Source organism: Hyla sarda, chromosome 9 (genome assembly GCF_029499605.1).
Source record: "Hyla sarda isolate aHylSar1 chromosome 9, aHylSar1.hap1, whole genome shotgun sequence".
In the NCBI taxonomy this organism is placed as follows: domain Eukaryota; kingdom Metazoa; phylum Chordata; class Amphibia; order Anura; family Hylidae; genus Hyla; species Hyla sarda.
In genome coordinates this window covers 155,575,360-155,597,131 of record NC_079197.1, presented here as the reverse complement: position 1 = coordinate 155,597,131, position 21,772 = coordinate 155,575,360, and the positions used below count along the sequence as shown (strand labels likewise).

The window sequence follows — 21,772 nt, the reverse complement described above, 5'->3', positions numbered from 1 at the left end:
GGTACACCAAGCGACCTAAAATACGCAATTTTGGACTTTGGTATTTTTAAAAGCCATTGATGTGGCTTAGTGAACATAATATTTTTATAGTTTGGACATTTACACACGTGGCAATACCACATGTTTATTTGTTTTTACATATATATAACTTATTTTTTTAAGGGAATCAATCAGCATATTTTAGGATATATAACGTTATCTTCACCATCTGCGGAGGATGTTTTTGCCACAAGGGATGGTGTAAATCCCTCCCCTCGGCAGCCCGCACATAGTCCCACAGGAATTTCTACTTACGAGCACCCGTCGCTCCGATCGTGGTCCTGTCCCCTCATCTTGATTGATGGCTCGCATCACCGCTCTACTCCGTCTGCTTAGGGAGCAGAGCAATGACGCGAGCTGTCAATCAAGATGAGGGGACGGGACCACGATCGGAGCGACGGTCTAGATCGGAGTCTACACTACTTGCGGTGTAGCCAGAGGGGACTTTATAACTATATATCTTCACCATCCCTGGGGGCAAAAACTTCCCCCGGGGATGGTGAGGATAACGATTTTAGCATATATAATGCGTTGTCAAGCATTACATATGCTAAAATCTTCTGATTTGTTCCCTTTAAATGGGTAATTCAAACTTTTATTAGGGAAAGGGTTAAATCACATTTACTAACCTTTTTTTAAAACATTTTTTACACTGTTTTTAGTTCCCATAGTGGATCATTACATGCAATCCAGGATTGCATACACTATTCAATGCTACGCCATGTTGGTGCTCGGTGCTCCAGCCCGCCATAGCAGGGTGCTCTGGCCATCCTCTGCAATGGTTCCAATCAGCTCTGCCGGGACTGTTTTTTTTTTTTTTTAGATGCTGCAATCCACTCTGGTCACAGCGTCTAAGGGGTTAATGCCTGCCGGTGATGTCTGGCATTAGACATGGGTCCCAGCACTGGGACCAGCCCGCTATGATGCGCGCTCAGCTCTTGAGCCTGTGTCATAGAAGGGGAGCAGGTGCAGGGCGTACAGGTATTCCCTACATCCTTAAGGAGATCAAGTCAATGGAACATTCATTCAAGGCAGAGTTTGTGCAGAATACGCAAGTGGAATTACGCACGGAAATTCCTCAGTGTGAACATATGGTTAGGATGCCCATCTATCATCGAAAAGTGTCACCAGTAAACACTGTCACAGTTTTCCACCTTTAAGGGGATGTGAAGGGATTTTTCATCTGATACAATAGAAAATGCTTTTCAGAAAGTAAGTGCAAGAGATTGTTTGACACTTTTGACTTAGAACTATGAGGGCAGAAGAAAATGTAAGAAACAAAAAAATGGTTTGTGTTCTCCTATAAGTACAATCCATTGGCAGCAATCTTTAAAAATCGGTACCTGATTGAAAATAATCCTGCTCTGAGAGATACAGAGGAGATACCTGAGCCTATTATTGCTTTTTGATGCAGTCATAACCTAAAGGACATTCTGGTTCATAGAAAATTTACTGGAGAATCAACCTAGCCAGCAAGGGCTGAATACAGATTGGCCATGGAGGGAAATCTGTCATGTGGACAAACATAGCACAAGTAGTCTAGTTGGGAAAAAACTGGCCTTTGGCTGTCCAGGCATGCTGGGAGTTGTAGTTTTGCAACAGCTGAAGGCACCCTGATTGGGAAACACTGATGCATTCCATGAAAACCATGAAAAGTCACAAGAAGGGTGTACTGTATGTAGCTACAGTAACGCAGGTGTTCCTGTTAGGTCTGACGAGGCGTGACTACACGTGAAACAGCTGTAACTTGGATTGCACTTTCCTTTCTAACCTACTGGGTGTTAAAAAACTGGTGTCATATTTGTTATCGTAAAAAGAAGAAAACACAAAATCATATCATACGCACAAAATTAACAATTTACAAATTAACTAATTAACAAATTAACAACTATATTATCAAAGCAGAAGCTATGGTAAAATCCAAAGTTCAATACTAATGTTTATTTTGCTTATGGAGATTTATTTATTTTAACATTTTTATGTTTAGTTGTGATGACCATTTTTTACTATCTATGTGGATGAATAATATGTACAGTAAAGAGAGTAATACTTACCATCTCATGGCTGGTCCAGGCCACAGGAAGAGGCCCGGACCAACGATGAGATGGTAAGTATCACTCTCTACACTATAAGCAATATAGATGGCTGTATAATGTATACAACTCCCCACGGAGTAAACTAGAACTATTCAGCAGTGCTAATTAGCTCCTTCCTTGCTGGGTGGCACATTGAAACAGTAAACTCTTTGACAAAAGAGTTAAGGGGTATTCCAGGCCAAAACTTTTTTTTATATATCAACTGGCTCTGGAAAGTTAAACAGATTTGTAAATTACCTCTATTAAAAAAATCTTAATCCTTCCAATAGTTATTAGCTTCTGAAGTTGAGTTTTTTTTTTCTCTATAACTGCTCTCTGATGACTCACGTCTCGGGAGCTGCGCAGTTCCTATGGGGATATTCTCCCATCATGCACAGCTCCCGGGACGTGACATCATCATTGAGCAGTTAGACAGAAAACTTCAGAAGCTAATAACTATTGGAAGGATTAAGATTTTTAATAGAAGTAATTTACAAATCTGTTTAACTTTCCGGAGCCAGTTGATATATATAAAAAAAAGGTTTTGCCTGGAATACCCCTTTAAGTTACGCTGCACAACTGAACCTTTTCACTGCCGGTTCTGAAGTTTTGGAAAGCACGCCCAACTTCTAGTTACCATTCAATACCATACCCATTTTAAAATAGGCCTACACAGCTTTGCATCTCTGAAGGATTAAAGGGGTATTCCAGGCAAAACCTTATTTTATATATATCAACTGGCTCCGGAAAGTTAAACAGATTTGTAAATTACTTCTATTAAAAAATCTTAATCCTTCCAATAGTTATTAGCTTCTGAAGTTTTCTGTCTAACTGCTCAATGATGATGTCACGTCCTGGGAGCTGTGCATGATGGGAGAATATCCCCACAGGAGCTGGACAGCTCCCGGGACGTGAGTCATCAGAGAGCAGTTAGACAGAAAACAACAACTCAACTTCAGAAGCTAATAACTATTGGAAGGATTAAGATTTTTTAAGAGAAGTAATTTACAAATCTGTTTAACTTTCCGGAGCCAGTTGATATGTAAAAAAAAAGTTTTGGCCTGGAATACCTCTTTAAAGGAGAACTCCAGCCAAATGAAATTAGCTTTATAAAGTTGTGAATGGCCTGTCCGGGCATGCTGGGAGTTGTAGTTGAGAGTTGTAGAGATGCATAGCTGTGTAACACTGGTCTAGAATTTAGAACAGTACTACAGTATTACAGTACTAAGCACTGAGCCTGGTGGCTGAGGTCTTAGGTTCTGCTTTTCCTCTCAGCTAAGACCAACTTCTGCATCCAGGGTAGGATAAAGGGTGAAAATCCAGGACGGGATTAGACTCTGCTCCAGAGTGTAGCCCAAATTCAATGGGTCCACAGACCTATTACTTGTTATATTATGTTAATGCAATAATTTAGCTTTTTCTTTTTAGTGAATAAGCAAAGATTTCTAACCTTCTGTTTTCACTTTGTCACATGGAATAGTGAGTGCAGAATAATGGAGGGAAATAATGGGGGAAAGCACAAGGAACCACATTACAAAAAAGGTAAAAAGAGTCTGAAGACTGTTTGAATGCATTGAAGCATATACTATAGCATTATAATAGACATAGACAAAAAAGATGCATGTCTTTCATCTCTGCCCGGTGTGTGGCCAGCTTTATCTAGGGCCTTGTCTTCTCAAGCAGGTGTAGTGCAGTTCTGTACTGTTCATGTATTTTACCCACTGGTATTCTAGAACTGTCAAGGCACAGGGATTATACTGCGGTATACCAAGGAAATATAAGTTACAACATGGAGGAAAAACACACAAAGATTATTTAAGGACAACTGTAGTGCAAGACTTTTCTATATTGCTGTGCCCGGGCTGCAAAAATAAACAAAGAGTTATATAGGGTAAAATCTTTATTTTCCCCATTCCCGGGGAGCTCTTCTCACCTACTCCTATTCTACGGCCGGCAGCGACGCCCCCTCCGCTTGATTGATGGGCAGTGTCATCGCTCTGCTCCGTCTGTTCAGTGAGCGGAACAATGACGCCGCCCATCAATCAAGCGGAGGGGGCGTCGCTGCCGGCCCAAGAACGGGAATAGATGAGAAGAGCTCTCCGCCCAGGTGACTACTTACGGCGGCGGCGGAGACTAGTTTATAACTTCATATCTTCACCATCCCTGGGGGCAGGAGCGTCCCCCGGGGATGGTGAGGACAACAATTTTTCCCTATATAACGCTTTGCCAAGCATTATATAGGGTAAAATCTGATGATTGGTTTCCTTTAACATACCTTCCTACGTTCCCCCGTCGGTCCGGTCCCGGCTTCACGGTCCAGCGGTGCGAACCTCATTCAACTTGCTGGGGACGGAGACATCACAGAGCCGTCAGCGTATCACCGGCCGCAGCGATGTCCCGCCACGGCCACTGATAGGCTGAGAGCACTGCCATGTAAGGAGCTCTCAGCCTATCACTGGCCGGGGGGGGGGGGGGGGGACATCGCTGCAGCCGTGAGGCCGGGACCAGACCGACGGGGGGAACGTAGGAAGGTATGTTAAAGTTTATTTTGTTTATTTTTGCAGCCCGGGCACAGCAATATATAAAAGTCTTGCACTACAGTTGTCCTTTAACTATGTGGGACCATAACACTACTGAAAGGGGTACTCTGGCGGAAAACTAATTTTTTCTAAATCAACTGGTGCCAGAAAGTTAAACAGATTTGTAAATTACTTCTATTCAAAAATCTTAATCCTTCCAGTATTTATCAGCTGCTGTATGTTCCAGAGGAAGTTCTTTTTTAAATTGTATTTCTTTTCTGTCTGACCACAGTGCTCTCTACGGACACCTCTGTCCATTTCAAGAACTGTCCAGAGCAGGAGCAAATCCCATAGCAAGTCTCTCCTGCTCTGGACAGTTGTGACATGGACAGAAGTGTCAGCAGAGAGAACTGTGGTCAGACTTCCTGTGAAGTATACAGCAGCTGATAAGTACTGGAAGGATTAAGATTTTTAATAGAAATAATTTACAAATGCACAATAACTGAATCATTTCAGGTATCAACAGTCCTTAAAAAGTACCTGACACCAAATAAACTGTTCTCAACTACCTCAGGCTATGTTCCCTAACTACTTTCAGAGATTTAAAAGGCTGCGTATCATACCGTTCTTCTTGCTCACATAGTGCAATTTCCCAGCAGGAGAAAGTGGGTATTTCCCAGCAGGCATAGCATCACTGAAGCCTGCTGGGTTATCGCTTCCGCCCTCACATTGTTGCAGCATTGTGATGAATAGAAGACCTCAAGCTCTGTGCATGTTTCAGTCTATGCAGATTTCAGTAAGACTCTCCTGCAGCTGTCAGTTTGCCAGGCCGGGAGGAGACCGAACTCACTGTATTATTTGTGGCAGGGAACAGCCTAGTGGCCATTTTTTCTATTACATTTTAAACGTATTTATGTTGATAATTTTAAAAGCAAGTAAATGGGAAAGTGTCTGCTAATTAAACAAGGAACACTATATTAAAAGTTTTATTTGGTGACAGGTAGTCTTTAATCATGCTATGATGGTGGTTGTGATTTTAAAAGATTCACTTAAACCAAATCCCAAAAATTCAAGATTTGCTGAAATCAAAATTTTGGGGAAATTCCGGACACATTTCATTCAATCTGAATCAATGTCCTCATCTCTAGCTGCCACTAACAAGTACACAAGGGGTTCTACCTGAGCCTTGATAGAATGAGTTTCTCCAGCAGAAAAGATGACTTGAAAATTCTCCACCATAAAGAATATCAATGTATAAAATACCCTATTTCGTTATCCTGACTAGCTCTCAAAGCGCTCACTCATTATATATTGGACTTTAGTTTGTCCTTTAAAAATGAGGCCATTATGGGTCATCAGTCAGGTGCTTTTAAATTCTATGGCAGTTATGGCCTCAAATGTCAAATACACAGTGAGACATTATTATTTTTGATGGATGATACAATTTGTGGCCCCATTGTTCTATCACGAACCCAAAGGACTTGTTTATGATGATGTTACCACAACACAAAAATTCCACATCTTACAATGTCTCACTCAATATAGAATCTTTATGTACCCATCACATTAAAAACACAGTCCGATCTGCACTCATTATGCTTTATAGCAAAATGAGCCAAGCAGATTAATATAAGACTCAGCATATTTATTTACTTATTTATATTTATTTATTTATTCCTCAATTTATTCTGGCATTGGAGCCCAGTGGGTGGTCCTATGTAGTGATTGACAGCTTAATCTATATGCACACTCACACAGGGAAGCCTTTCAATTATTGAGAAGGTCCATCACTTAACTTTTTAGCATAATCTACATAATAGATAACATAATGCATGAGGGAAAAAAATCAAAATACATTTATACATATATATATATATATATATATATATATATATATATATATATATGTATATACCTCTTTCTACTGTTATCAAAATTTTTATTTTTCCCTCCCCCTCCTGCTACTTAATTCATTCACTTTGAAAATCAGCTCAGATAAGAAATACAAGTCTATGGAGGAGGAAGCTCCACCCATCAGCTCTGGGAGAACTGTATATTACAAATAGCCTGCAGAGCAGAAATCTGCTAAAAAAAATAGTGCTGTTTTTCATCAAAACACACACACATGGGCAGGTATGATTTGAAGGAGTTGTCCAAGGTTAGAAAAACACTGCTTATTTCTTGTAAAACAGCACCACTCCTGTCAACAGGTTGTGTCCGGTACTGCATCTTTAGTGTATTGAAGTGAATGGGAGTACAATGCACAACCTGTGGACAGGAGAGGTGCTGTTTTGCAAAAAATAAATAAAAGGCAACATTTTCCCAATCCTGGACAACCCCATTAATATGTTCAGCTCCTCCGGCACTATATCATGCTGTCCACAGATTTTACTTCATCATCAATGGGGTAGATTACCTTTAAGCCATTACATTCAAAGAAATATCTTACTTTTAAAAAGGTATTTTACAAACACGTATGTGAAAGTGTTTTTTAGTGCAGAAAATGTAATACCGTTTTAGTAGTCAATGTTGCTACATTTCAGTCCAAAGGGCACCTATGGTTCTGTTCCCATGGAAAACGTATTGCTCCTGCTTTTTGCCATGGCATTCTTCTGATTGAATCAAAGTGTAAAGAAGCAGGGACTCCTATCAAAGACAGGAGTCTCTGATCCTGTTTGCTAATTTTTTAACTGGATTCTTTGTTGCTGGATGTAGTTTGTATGGCATTCTATGCCATTGGTGTACAGAAACTAAGTACAGGAGCAGGGACACCTGTCAAAGACAAGAGTCCCTGCTTCGGTAGTTACTATGCAAAAATGCTTACAGTATATGTCACAAAGCTAAGTGTACAGGAGCAGGGGCTTCTGTCTTTGAGAGGACTTTGATCTGACAAAATGACTCCCAAAAATGTTTGATTCAAATGTTTATCTCTAATAGTTGACTATTTATTTGAATGGTCATCCTCTAAGGCCCCTTTCGCACTATAAAAATTCATCCGTAATGAACGTCCATCATAAAAATCTTGAAAATCGTCTGTTTAACGGCCATTAGAAAATCCCTAACGGCTGTTAGAAAATCCCATTATAGTCTATGGGATTTTCCTAATAGCCGTTTTAACCCGTTATCGCCCGTTATTAATAACAGCCGTTATTAAGTGACGGGCGATAGTAACGGGAGAAATAGTGCATGCACTATTTCTTCCGTTCATTTGCCCGTCACAAAATAACGGCTGTTATTAATAACGGTTGCTAATGGGTTAAAACAGCTTTTAGAAAAATCCCATAGACTATAATGGGATTTTCTAATGGCCGATTTCCGGGGTTTTTATAACGGAGGTATTTTTATAGTGTGAAAGCAGCCTCATTCTACATTTGACTTCTGGGGGGAAATGATGGCTAGATGTTCATTTTCCTATAAAAGCAGCCTCCTTGTCATGGGTTTAAGAAGCTGGTTATTCAGCATTAAGCTTATCCCCTGGCTTAGCTTGTTTAAAAAGAAATTAATTTAGGGCAGTGGTCTTCAAACTGTGGATCTCAAGATACTGCAAAACTACAACTCCCAGCATGCTCGGACAGCCAACGGCTGTCCGGGCATGCTGGAAATTGAAGTTTTCAGCATCTATAGGTCCACAGTTTGGAGTTCACTGCTTTAGGAGATTAAACTGTTCAAAGTGGAGACTTATTAGTTATTGTGATGTCTAGTGTCCCTATGACAAAACTGAGCTACCAGAATAGTTATCATAGGGGCACACTACAATAGGACAATAAAAGCAGGTGCCCACCATGTGAAACCTGTCAGATGATTAACTTTAACTAATCAGTATAACACCTTTGTAGGCATGTAGAGACATATGTTTTGTCAACAGCCTTGCGGTCACTCCGGCATGGCCTATTGTATAGGTATAGCCTATGGGTATGCCATACAGCAAAAAAAAAAATGTACCTTTCGATCTGGTCACTATTATATGCATAAAATGTTTTGTTAAACATAATACAACATGTTTCGTTCCCAAACTGCACTCTTCATCAGGACTCCTGATGAAGATTCCAACACGAGATCGAAACGCGTTGTGTTATATTTAATAAAACAGCATATACATGAAATCGTGACCAAATCATCTCTTCTGTGAGAGGCTCTATCAAAAAATCCATTGTAAATGCCCGTGGGCTGTACCTTCTCAATTGGCCTGTGACATCAGTCACTGATAACTTGACACAAAGGGGATTAGGCCAATGAGATTAGGAATTTTTTGTTTTCTAAATACTTTTTCATGCTGCTATACCAAATATATTTCGATATATTGTGGATAAAAAAAACTAATTGTCCACAATAAAAAATAAATAAAATAAATAAATAAACACCTGAACATTGAAGAAAATCCGAATAAACACTTTAAATATCAAATCAAGTTTCTATTATATTTCCGCAAATGCTTTTTCTATCTGCTTCTAGAGCTTTAGGCAATAAAACTCAAACCTCAGCAAGGTGGCATCCCATAAATTTCAGCGCTAAAGAAACAATATTGTTTATTGTTTATTGCCCGTGAGGCGAGCCCCTGCTCGGCAAACATGGAGTCGTTGGTGCGAATTCGCCAAATGTTAAAATATTCATAAAATAAGCCAGGGCTTCTGTGTTCAGTGTTATATGTAAGCCCCGTATTGATGAATGGGTCAGCGTGGAATCCCACAGATAAACAGACATTCATTACAATTCATGGCAAATGTAACAAAAAGTACACTCATTAATTACAATCTGTATCTCCTGAACAATGGTGGCATGATATCTGGAGCTCTGCCATCCTATTCATCCTGCCAGGGGTTGGGCTCCTCTACACTTTATGATCTCTATAATTACACAGCCAGTGACATCTGCATACAGGTTCATGTGTGAAATTCATCACAATGCATCATTTATATTAATTAAAATCCATACTAAATAAATATGGGAATGACATTTGCATAGAACCAAAGAGATGAAGGAATATGTGAATATTTAGCTTTATTGTTTAAAGGGGTACTCCGGCATTTTACAGTATACCCTATCCTGTGTATTTCATTATGGAGAGTCCGACCACTGGGACCCCCTGTAAATCCCAGAACCGACCCCATCTCTCCCTGCACAGTGTGTCGGCATGGGCTTCATGCATTCTCTATGGGTGCACCAGAGATACCTGAGTGCTGTAAATAGGGGTTTACTGTACTAAACTATACTATATTGTGCGTAGGGAAAACATTTTGAAGTACTGGAGTACCCCTTTAAAGCGATACTGCAATCACGTTCCAGCGGCAGAATATCCGTTTTCAAAACCCCGCAACGTTCATAGAGTACAGCGTTCACGATAGGGATTTGCCTGAAGTCCCAGAGGCTTGCACAACAATTTTAATGATTTACTATACAGCACAATCGACTGTAATACATGTGGCACATCCTTAGGCGGCGTACTATATATATATATATATATATATATATATATATATATACTATAGGATGCGTTCGTATAAGAACAGGGGCGGGACTTCAAATTTCATATAATTTTGGATTTAAATGTTGGCAATGCTCATCCTGCTCCTCCTGCAAATCCTGCTCCTCCTCCTCCTTCTGCTCATCCTGCTCCCCTTCCTCCTTCTGCTCATCCTGCTCCCCTTCCTCCTTCTGCTCCTCCTGTTCCTCCTCCTCCTTCTGCTCATCCTGCTCATCCTCCTCCTTCTGCTCATCCTGCTCATCCTCCTCCTTCTGCTCCTCCTGCTCCTCCTCCTACTCATCTTGCTCATCCTCCTCCTTCTGCTCATCCTGCTCCTCTTCCTCCTTCTGCTCATCTTCCTCCTTCTGCTCGTCCTGCATTTCCTCCTCCTTCTGCTCATCCTGCTCACCCTCCTCCATCTGCTCATTCTGCTCCTCCTTCTGCTCATCCTGCTCCTCCTCCTCCTTCTGCTCATCCTGCTCCTCCTTATCCTGCTCCTCCTCCATATCCTGCTCAACCTCCTCCTCCTCCTCCTGATCCTGCTCATCCTCCTCCTCCTCTTCCTCCATAAAAGCACTAATCATGATTTAGTGGGTGGTTACATGTTTTATTAGGCACTTAATACAACTTCCTAGGCTTCTCCTTACTGACACAGAGGAGAGTATTTTGAGTTACTCCCTTCCCTGAAAGCGTTGAGTTCCAGATAAGAGAATCACGTTGGGTAGCTTAAACTTCCCATTCACTTAAGTCAAAGTCCAAATGTGGTGAAAATGGCTGACTGTATGGGGGCCCCCTGACTTAAAAAGTGATGTAAGGATAGAAAAAAATGGGCATGTTTAATTTCCACTGATTGACTCTATTGTTCTCAAAAACAAGCCGCTGCCAAAGGCTGTCCGGGCATACTGGGAGTTGTAGTTTTGCAACAGCTGGAGGCACACAGATTAAAAAACACTGGATTAGAGAATATATTTATTTTTACGTAAATTACAGACAGAGACGTGACCAGATCATTGTGCTATTAAACAATGTTTTTCAACAAAACAATCGTCTGTACTGCAGGCAAATGAGTCCACTTCTTTCTGTTGCCGTTTTGGCATCGCTGCCTGTCTCCAGGATAGATGTGGTGTCAGGACAAAACCAGCTGCGTCATGACACTGACTTTAATGTCTCTGTATTTTATACTAGATCTTTTCACTTGGCTTCATATAAAATTCTGTTCAGACCTTCCTGCACTTTCCATCATGTTCATTGTCTAAAGTGTCTTCAAAAATGATGGACAGGTGAACGAGTATTTTATGTGAATATTCAGTCAATTAGAAACATTCTTACACATGAGGCATAGAGTCTAGAAAATGTTTTTAAATATTTTTAGGTTAAAAAATATACAACTTGGTAAGTCTGGTAAGTTTTCCTGCACAGAAAAATGTTTGTTTTAAGTGTTTCAAAGAAAAAGAAAATAATAAACAAAAAAACAAAAAAAAAAACACAAAACGCTAATAACCCTTTAATGACACAGTCTGTTTTGGCCTTAAAGGGGTACTCCGGTGCTTACACATCTTATCCCCTATCCAAAGGATAGTGGAGAAGATGCCTGATCACGGGAGTCCCGCAGCTGAGGACCCCCGGGATCATGCACGCAGCACCCCGTTTGTAATCAGTCCCCGGAGCGTGTTCGCTCCGGCACTGATTATGGTCGACCGCAGGGCCGGCCGCCGGCCCTGCGGTCGACCGTAATCAGTCCCGGAGTGAACACGCTCTGGGAACTGATTACAAACGGGGTGCCGCGTGCATGATCCCGGGGGTCCTCAGCTGGATAGGGGATAAGATGTGTAAGCACCGGAGTACTCCTTTAATACCTTCATTTTTGCGTTTACTCTTTTCCCTCCCTCTTTCATCTACAAAGCTTGTTTTTTGCGCAATCAATTGGACTTGAAATGAAAAAACGAATACGGAACTTGGGGAGGGGGGGTTGGTTTTTACAAAGTGCACTTCACGGTAAAATTGAGGCGTATTCTTTATTTTGTTGGTCAATACAATTAAACTGATACCCATGTTTACATGTTTTTCTATTATTAGACTACTAAAAGAAAAACCAAACTTTTTTGACAAAACAAGTATGCTTAAAGGGGTACACCGCCCCTAGACATCTTATCCCCTATCCAAAGGATAGGGGATAAGATGTCAGATCGCGGGGGTCCCGCCGTTGGGGACCCCTGGGATCTCGGCTGCACCTGTTGGAGGCTCTCATCCTAACGCCTCCCGACCACGGTGACGTGCGATTGTGACGTCATGACTCCGCCCCCGTGTCACGTCATTGTCCCCTCCCATGGACTTGCATTGAGGGGCGGGGCCTGACATCACACGGGGGCAGAGTCATGACATCAAGATCTCACGTCACCGTGGTCGGGAGCCGAAGCCTCCAGCTTTTCCGCGTCCTGCAGCCGAGATCCCGGGGGTCCCCAGCGGCGGGACCCTCGCGATCTGACAACTTATCCCCTATCCTTTCGATAAGGGATAAGATGTCTAGTGGTGGAGTACCCCTTTAAAGTGGTACTCCAATGAAAATTTAATGTTTTCAAATTAACTGGTGCCATAAAGTCTTAATCCTTCCAATACTTATCAGCTGCTGTATGCTCCAGGGGAAGTTGTGTATTTTTTTCCAGTCTGACCACAGTGCTCTCTGCTGCCCTCACTGTCTGTGTTGAGAACTGTCCAGAGCAGGAGAAAATCCCCATAGCAAACCTGTCCTGCTCTGGACAGTTCCTGGCATAGACAGAGGTGAAGAATAAAATAGGGAATAAGTGTCTGATCATGAGGGGTCCGAGAATAAGATAGAAATAAGTGTCTGATCATGAGGGGTCCGAGAATAAGATAGAAATAAGTGTCTGATCATGAGGGGTCCGAGAATAATATAGAAATAAGTGTCTGATCATGAAGGGTCCGAGAATAAGATAGAAATAAGTTTCTGATCATGAGGGGTCCGAGAATAAGATAGAAATAAGTGTCTGATCATGAGGGGTCCGAGAATAAGATAGAAATAAGTGTCTGATCATGAGGGGTCCGAGAATAAGATAGAAATAAGTGTCTGATCATGAGGGGTCCGAGAATAAGATAGGGAATAGGTGTCTGATCATGAGGGGTCCGAGAATAAGATAGAAATAAGTGTCTGATCATGAGGGGTCCGAGAATAAGATAGAAATAAGTGTCTGATCATGAGGGGTCCGAGAATAAGATAGAAATAAGTGTCTGATCATGAGGGGTCCAAGAATAAGATAGAAATAAGTGTCTGATCATGAGGGGTCCGAGAATAAGATAGAAATAAGTGTCTGATCATGAGGGGTCCGAGAATAAGATAGAAATAAGTGTCTAATCATGAGGGGTCCTAGAATAAGATAGAAATAAGTGTCTGATCATGAGGGGTCCGAGAATAAGATAGAAATAAGTGTCTGACCATGAGGGGTCCGAGAATAAGATAGAAATAAGTGTCTGACCATGAGGGGTCCGAGAATAAGATAGGGAATAAGTGTCTGATCATGAGGGGTCCGAGAATAAGATAGAAATAAGTGTCTGATCATGAGGGGTCCGAGAATAAGATAGGGAATAAGTGTCTGATCATGAGGGGTCCGAGAATAAGATAGAAATAAGTGTCTGATCATGAGGGGTCCGAGAATAAGATAGAAATAAGTGTCTGATCATGAGGGGTCCGAGAATAAGATAGGGAATAAGTGTCTGATCATGAGGGGTCCGAGAATAAGATAGGGAATAAGTGTCTGATCATGAGGGGTCCGAGAATAAGATAGAAATAAGTGTCTGACCATGAGGGGTCCGAGAATAAGATAGGGAATAAGTGTCTGATCATGAGGGGTCCGAGAATAAGATAGAAATAAGTGTGTGATCATGAGGGGTCCGAGAATAAGATAGGGAATAAGTGTCTGATCATGACGGGTCCGAGAATAAGATAGAAATAAGTGTCTGATCATGAGGGGTCCGAGAATAAGATAGAAATAAGTGTCTGATCATGAGGGGTCCGAGAATAAGATAGAAATAAGTGTCTGATCATGAGGGGTCCGAGAATAAGATAGGGAATAAGTGTCTGATCATGAGGGGTCCGAGAATAAGATAGAAATAAGTGTCTGATCATGAGAAGTCCGAGAATAAGATAGAAATAAGTGTCTGATCATGAGGGGTCCGAGAATAAGATAGGGAATAAGTGTCTGATCATGAGGGGTCCGAGAATAAGATAGGGAATAAGTGTCTGATCATGAGGGGTCCGAGAATAAGATAGAAATAAGTGTCTGACCATGAGGGGTCCGAGAATAAGATAGAAATAAGTGTCTGATCATGAGGGGTCCGAGAATAAGATAGAAATAAGTGTCTGATCATGAGGGGTCCGAGAATAAGATAGAAATAAGTGTCTGATCATGAGGAGTCCGAGAATAAGATAGGGAATAAGTGTCTGATCATGAGGGGTCCGAGAATAAGATAGAAATAAGTGTCTGATCATGAGGGGTCCGAGAATAAGATAGAAATAAGTGTCTGATCATGAGGGGTCCGAGAACAAGATAGAAATAAGTGTCTGACCATGAGGGGTCCGAGAATAAGATAGGGAATAAGTGTCTGATCATGAGGGGTCCGAGAATAAGATAGAAATAAGTGTCTGATCATGAGGGGTCCGAGAATAAGATAGGGAATAAGTGTCTGATCATGAGGGGTCCGAGAATAAGATAGAAATAAGTGTCTGATCATGAGGGGTCCGAGAATAAGATAGAAATAAGTGTCTGATCATGAGGGGTCCGAGAATAAGATAGGGAATAAGTGTCTGATCATGAGGGGTCCGAGAATAAGATAGAAATAAGTGTCTGATCATGAGGGGTCCGAGAATAAGATAGAAATAAGTGTCTGATCATGAGGGGTCCGAGAATAAGATAGAAATAAGTGTCTGACCATGAGGGGTCCGAGAATAAGATAGGGAATAAGTGTCTGATCATGAGGGGTCCGAGAATAAGATAGGGAATAAGTGTGTGATCATGAGGGGTCCGAGAATAAGATAGGGAATAAGTGTCTGATCATGAGGGGTCCGAGAATAAGATAGGGAATAGGTGTCTGATCATGAGGGGTCCGAGAATAAGATAGAAATAAGTGTCTGATCATGAGGGGTCCGAGAATAAGATAGGGAATAAGTGTCTGATCATGAGGGGTCCGAGAATAAGATAGGGAATAAGTGTCTGATCATGAGGGGTCTGAGAATAAGATAGAAATAAATGTCTGATCACAAGGGGTCCGAGAATAAGATAGGGAATAAGTGTCTGATCACGAGGGGTCCGAGAATAAGATAGAAATAAGTGTCTGATCATGAGGGGTCCGAGAATAAGATAGAAATAAGTGTGTGATCATGAGGGGTCCGATTCGTCAGAACAATACTATGGCTCTTCTTGTGCACAGATCGATTCAACATACAGCCGAGTACATCGCTTGTGTATCTCTGCCGCTCCCATTAAGGAGGTGTGTCGACCCCATTCCTTGCACAAGAAGAGCCAGGACACCATGTAAGAGATCACAGGGACTCCCAGTGTTTGGACCTTCTACGATCTAACACTTATACCCTGTCCTATTCCCTATAAAATGCAGAGTACCCGGAGTAAGGGGTTACAAATGCTTAAATCACATTCATTCTTTATAAGGGGAAAAAAAGTCACAAAAATGTCCAGAAGTAGAAACACATGGATGTTATAATGCAACCCAATTGTTTCTAATGCCAGAAAACCCCTTTACCCTCAAGTGTGAGCCAATTAGATTAGAAGATGAAGAGCTGAGTAATGTGATGAAGACGCTTCCTAGGGACCTGATACAATGTCACCAATTATATGCTGTCTCCATGGTCAGTTTTAGGCCGTGTTCACACATTTTGACAGAATCCACTGACATTCCACCAGTAATGCACATGAAGGAGACCTTTTATACACCACTCAGAGTCTAATAATAAACATGTCTTTTATTGCCACTGATTCCCCATGGAAAAGCCATAGATTAGCTCCACTAAATTACAATGGGGTTAATCTATGTGCAGATCTGCTGCTTCTAATTTCTGGACAATCCACAACGGATTTATCTATGACAAATCCGTTCATATGAATTTGGCCTTAAAAAGGTACTCCAGTGGAAAGCAAATTGTTTTTAAATCAACTGGTGCCATAAAGTTAATCAGGTTTGTAAATTACTTCTATTGAAAAATCTTAATCCTTCCAGTTCTTATCAGCTGCTTTATACTCCACAGGAAGTTATTTTCTTTTTTAATTTCTTTTCTGTCTGACCACAGTGCTCTCTACTGACACCTCTGTCCATTTTAGGAACTGTTCAGAGCAGAAGAGGTTTGCTATGGGAATTTTCTCTGGACAGTTCCTGAAATGGACAGAGGTGTCAGAAGAGAGCACTGTGGACAGACTGAAAAGAAATTCAAAAAGAAAATAGCTGGAGCATACAGCAGCTGATAAATACTGGAAGGTTTAAGATTTTAAAGTAGGAGTAATTTACAAATCTGTTTAACTTTCTGGCACCAGTTGATTTAAAAAAAAAATAGTTTCCCAGCGGAGTACCCCTTTAAAGCCTCAGCTGTATTTTCTACTAAGAGCTGCAGACAGTGTTGGATAGCTGTTACGCCAACCTCACACTACAGAATGCAAGTGAATGGCATTTCCATTCACCCAATCACACTGCAGAATTTTCTAGGCAACATTTCCACCCAAAATTCTGATCTAAAAATTTCGTCAGAACATTGAACTTGCTCAAGGTTCTGGTGGAATCCGCACCACTGACATTGCTGTCTATCAGGACGTCAATGTCCGCGCGATCCTAGTGCTGCACTTGAAATCGCCGCATGCAGATTCTGTAGTGTGAACCTGGCCTTAGGGTCTTAAAGGAGAACTATAGTGCAATATAACTTAATTCATTATAGATGGCGGGGGGACTGACTGCTGGACCCCCTGTGATCTCCTGTACAGGGCCAGAGCAGTCTACTGGAAGCAGCATGTAGTCCCCAGCAGGAAGCCGCGGCAAACATGCCCCCTCCATGTATCTTTATGGGATACATGGAAGGGGGCGTATCGGCCACCGCGTCATGGGGGGAAGGACATGCCCCCTTCCAGTTTACTGTTACGGCCCTGTACAGGAGATCACAGGGGGTCCCAGCGGTCAGTCCCCCCACGATCTATAACTTATCCCCTGTTCTTCGGCTAGGGGATAAGTTATATTGCACTGCAGTTCTCTTTTAAAGTAAAATGTACCTTTCCTGGACCTGGAGTACTTGCCATATTTATAGAATTGCCTATTCATTTCTCAGCCAAGGATTCAAGGAGGTGGGCCAAGCAGCTCAAGGGTCACAACCTGGTACACCTCTTCACTTGCCTTCATCTCCCAGCCCCTTCTTAACTGATGAACAGAAACCTATATATCAAACAAGGAGTGGCATGGAGGGCGAGCAAGGAGGAGTGCCAGTCTGTGGCACTTGCACAACTCAACTCCGCCTCCTGGACACCTGGCTAAGAAATAAAAAGGCAATCGTATGAGTTTGGCAACCACCATCAGCTCCAAGAAAGGTAACAGTTTACACTCATACTCTCTGGCTAGTTTCACACTATGACAGGCAGTGTACAGCAGGGTGCGATTTTAACACGAGTGCCAGGATAGGTGCAGGTGTATACATTAAACCAACCTATAGACCCCCTAATAGGCCCGACAGAGGCCAAAAGTGTGTCATTTTGGCCTCTATTTGGGACATATGCATCGGGGTCTTCTGGATGGAATAGTGCGGACCTTCGTGATACTCCATTCAGATACAACATTTAGATACGACAAAAAAAAATATGCTGCAGCACATGTGTATTTTGTTGAAGGTAACTGGATATGAATCTTCTATTTCAGAGTATAAATACATGTACACAGCAATGCCTCCACCAGAAGATCATCCCCTCATCCAGACCGTGACTGATTTTCATTTCACCATGAATAGTGGCCAATTTCTTTGAGAAAACTACCCCCTTAGAAATCCACTTTTTAATGTATTCCTGCACTGCTTCATATCCATAGTTTATTTATTTATTTTTTGTTTATTTATTTTTTAATCTCTTTATCCCCATAATTCTACGGTTAGGAAATAGCCGTCTCTGTAAAACAATTATCTCTTCTGTGTGCTGCAATCCGAGACAACATCCGCAGAATGACTTCTATTACCTCCAGCCTGCGCAGCAGAGCAGCATCTGACTCCCTCTGCCGACACTGCTGTGTGGTGCTGAGGCTGGCAGGCAGGTTGGTTGCCACACATCAAGGGCATTTTAATTGGCAGGGAACCGTCATTAGATCCTTATTTAAGAACTTTATTAGATGCTGTTTGTGATTTAAGTAGGACATTGACATCTGCATAGACCAGTGTTTTCCCAAGCAGGGTTCCTCCAGCTGTTGCAAAACTACAACTTCCAGCATGCTGGGAGTTGTAGTTTTGCAACAGCTGGAGGCACATTGGTTGGAAAACATCCTTCTGTGGCAATGGTCTTCAAATTATGGACCTTCAGCTGTTGCAAAACTACAACTACCAGCTTGCTTGGACATCCTTCAGCGGTCCGGGCATGTTGGGAGTTGTAGATTTGCAAAAGCTGGAGGCACCCTGGATGAAAAACACTGGTACAGACAATTACACTTTACGGTACAGCCTGATCTGCTGCATTGGAGTCATTTTACAACACGTTTTAGGACATGTCTGCTCTCTTATTATAGGTCACAGATATCACGCCTTTGGCTGTCTGGGCATGCTGGGAGTTGTAGATTTGCAACAGCTGGAGGAACTCTGATTGGGAAACACTGGCACAGGCAATCACACTTTACGATACAGCCTGATCTGCTGCATTGGAGTCATTTTACAACATGTTTTATGACATGTCTGTTCTCTTATTATCGGTCACAGATATCAAGCCATTGGCTGTCTGGGCATGCTGAGAGTTATAGTTTTGCCACAGCTGGAGGCACTCTGATTGGGAAACACTGGCACAGGCAATCACATTTTACGATACAGCCTGACCTGCTGCATTGGAGTCATTTTACAACATGTTTTAGGACATGTCTGCTCTCTTATTATCAGTCACAGATATCAAGCCATTGGCTGTCTGGGCATGCTGAGTTATAGTTTTGCAACAGCTGGAGGCACTCTGGTTGGGAAACACTTGCACAGACAATCGCACTTTATGGTAGATCCTGATCTGCTGCATAGCAGTCATTTTACAACATATTTTATGATACATCTGCTCTCTTATCATCAGTCACAGATATCATGCACCTTGTATATTGGCTGTTATCGTAACAATGACACACTGCGCTGCCGCTTTAACAATTCCATCAGCGAGCGAGCGGCTGCCCTCCTCTTTAGAAAGCAAACAAGAGCGGTAGTAGCTGCGGAATACAATGCTGGCATGCTTAAATGACATGTGCTGCCGATCGAATGCAGAAGGGACACATTCTGAGTCTTCACTGGCGCAAGAACAGATGTAGCAGAGCTGAGCTAATCTGAAGTCAGAGATATCACCCGGCACACACAATGGGTTAAATGACAAACTGAACCAATGTGCCTCCAGCTGTTGCAGAACTACAACACTCAGCATGCCTGGGGGTGGTAGTTTTGCAAAAGCTGGAGGCACACTGCTTGGGGAAACATTGCTCTCTAGTATCTAAGTAGGGAGATAAACTCAACTTCCCAGGCTAGTGCAGACTCAATATACTATGTATGGTGGAGCAAGATCAATAAACAAGCCTATGTGTTTTTGCAACATTGCTCCTTGAGTTAAAATAAATAAAAATAAATAAATAAATAAAGCCCTTGCAAGAAACAAAAATAAATAAATAAACTAATTAATATTATTATTAATAATAATAATAATATTATTAATAATTATATATATATATATATATATATATATATATATATATATATATATACATACATATATATATATATATATATATATATAAATAGAAAAACATATACTATAATATACACATAAAGAAAAAAGTATAAAAAATAGTTATTATATATCCATTTACTGTATGTATATATATATATATATATATATATATATATATATATATATATATATATATAATCTTTTCGGGCATTGCTCTATATCAGTGTTTCCCAACCAGGGTGCCTCCAGCTGTGACCAAACTACAACTCCCAGCATGCCCGGACAGCCAAAGGCTGTCCGGGCATGCTGGGAGTTGTAGTTTGGCCACAACTGGAGGCATACTGGTTGGGAAACAATGCTATATATATATATATATATATATATATATATATATATATGTATACAGTATATATATATATATTTATATATATATATATATATATATATATATATATATATATCACAACATTGCATCACATAGCAAACTAAGCAACTCTCCCAGCTCTGCTCCATCTATGTAGATAAATAGATATCACATCTAATTACTAAACTTCAATGATTCCAGTAGACATTGAGTCACATCTAGGATTTACTCCATCATTTCCACAATCCAGGTAGATAAAGCCTTGTATCTATGGAATAGTGGCTACAATAGGATGTCCTGGCTGATGCCCCCCTCTCCCATGAGTGATGGACCCTTTAAATCAGCTGCAGTTATCTGGATAGCTACACTCTTCCTATGGAAGCGGAGTATATTTCCAAGCCATTCTCTCTTACCTGTTCTGCAGGCATCCAGAAAGTGAGTGCAGACATTCATCCATTCATTCCTCCTGCCCCCTTGATCCTGGCTGTGAATGGAGTCAATTCTGTGAGTTTCTCCAAAGCCTTCTTCTAATACAGTGCAGACTGTAATCCTTCTGAGAACAACCCAGTCTGTAATCCTGGATCCTGCACAGAAAAATACCAGGATCTCATCATCTCCCCATTCACTTCAGCAACCTCAGCTGTATTGTCAATTCTTAGATTTAACAGGAGAAGAGGTTTCCTCTGCAAGCTGCAAAAAAATATCTGTAGGGGGCTATAGAGCATTGGTGGTGCCAACCAGAGCAACCTGCCACCTCCTGCTGACAGCTGCTCCACATGTATCTCTGCAGAAATGCTCTCACCAAGTGCTGCCCAGCATACATACCACCATCAGGTTCACCTTACCCCCCTCTGCCATACAGCTCAGGCATTTACACAGCTGCAGAGCAGGCAACATGGTCCAATGTGTTTATCTGCAATCAAATGTGATAAATATTAATGTCAGCTTCCCCTGTGTTTCCATAGATCACTACTAGATGTGAACCTAAGGCGATTCCAAGACTCAGTTGGCTTGGGTAGAGTCCAAAACCAGCCCTGACAGCCAAGAGAGTTAGAGCCATGGTGGAGCTCAGCGCTTACATAAATAACATTAAAAGATCTAACACATCCAAGACAATTTCACAATAACACTTCCCGGGAAAACTCAAGTCTAACATCCATCTGTATAAGTTCAAATGGCAAAAAGACAGATGGATACTGCACCACAAACACAGGCGCAGCATAAGGCACACTGGATATTAGAGAACTATGCAATATATATATATATATATAGTCATTTTTATCATGGAACATTTACATAAACATAAAGATACATAGCTATAAATTTATATTTTATATTCTATATTGTATTATTTCTTCTATTAGTATTAT

The 21,772-nt window shown here is 41.3% G+C and overlaps 1 protein-coding gene across 4 annotated transcripts in view; it reads right to left on the bottom strand.

Annotated features, from left to right (window-relative positions):
• LOC130290510 (5-hydroxytryptamine receptor 2A-like) overlaps positions 1 to 21,459 on the bottom strand; it is a 575,216-nt gene extending 553,757 nt beyond the window's left edge. For all 4 annotated transcript variants that reach the window (XM_056538243.1, XM_056538242.1, XM_056538249.1 and 1 more), the window contains exon 1: positions 20,816 to 21,459. The gene's annotated coding sequence lies outside the window, so the exon portion shown is untranslated. The remainder of the gene's footprint in view (positions 1 to 20,815) is intronic.
• Between the last annotated feature and the right edge of the window lie 313 nt (positions 21,460 to 21,772).